Source organism: Oncorhynchus gorbuscha, unplaced genomic scaffold (assembly GCF_021184085.1).
Source record: "Oncorhynchus gorbuscha isolate QuinsamMale2020 ecotype Even-year unplaced genomic scaffold, OgorEven_v1.0 Un_scaffold_2251, whole genome shotgun sequence".
Lineage (NCBI taxonomy): Eukaryota > Metazoa > Chordata > Actinopteri > Salmoniformes > Salmonidae > Oncorhynchus > Oncorhynchus gorbuscha.
The window spans coordinates 80,001-80,699 of NW_025746811.1; the positions used below are offsets into that span (position 1 = coordinate 80,001).

At 42.9% G+C, this 699-nt stretch overlaps 1 pseudogene; it reads right to left on the reverse strand.

The window, feature by feature from the left end:
- Nucleotides 1–295, reverse strand: part of LOC124025446 — a 76,691-nt pseudogene extending 76,396 nt beyond the window's left edge.
- Nucleotides 296–699: the final 404 nt, after the last annotated feature.

Genomic DNA, 699 nt, shown 5'->3' on the forward strand with positions numbered 1-699 from the left:
TAATGCACTACTTTGGACCAGGGCCGAGTAAAGTTTTCCACTGCGTGCCCTAATGAATATGACCCTGATTTTCATTTCAGATAATGATTTATTCCTTGATTCAATTATTTCAAGTACTACTACATATATGACTCAGTGAGGATAGATGGTAGATATGTAGTGTACTTACAATATACCACATGTTGGACCATTTGGGGTCGTTGAAGTGGACGAAGTTGGGGTCAGGGCTTCTGGTGTCGCTTTTGATGTACCTCTTTACTCTCTGCTTCACTAGCTGCTGTTGGACCCAGTCAACCTAAAGACATCAACACACACACACACACACACACACAAAGACATCACACACACACACACACACACACACACACACACACACACACACACACACACACACACACACACACACACACACACACACACACACACACACACACACACAGTAGAGAGACCATAGGGACACTGTGGCTTGCATGGATGGATATGGGTTTTACACACATTAACAAACAAACACGTTTGTCGATTTGCAAATTGGAATGAATGACTATGTATCTGTCCCAAATGGAACCCTGTTTGCTATGTAGAGCACTACTTTTAACCAAGGCACATAGGGCTCCGGTCAAAGGTATTGCACTACATAGGGAACAGGGGCATTTGGGAGCCATCCTATCTATTCTTAATCCATGTGATAAACACATTCAA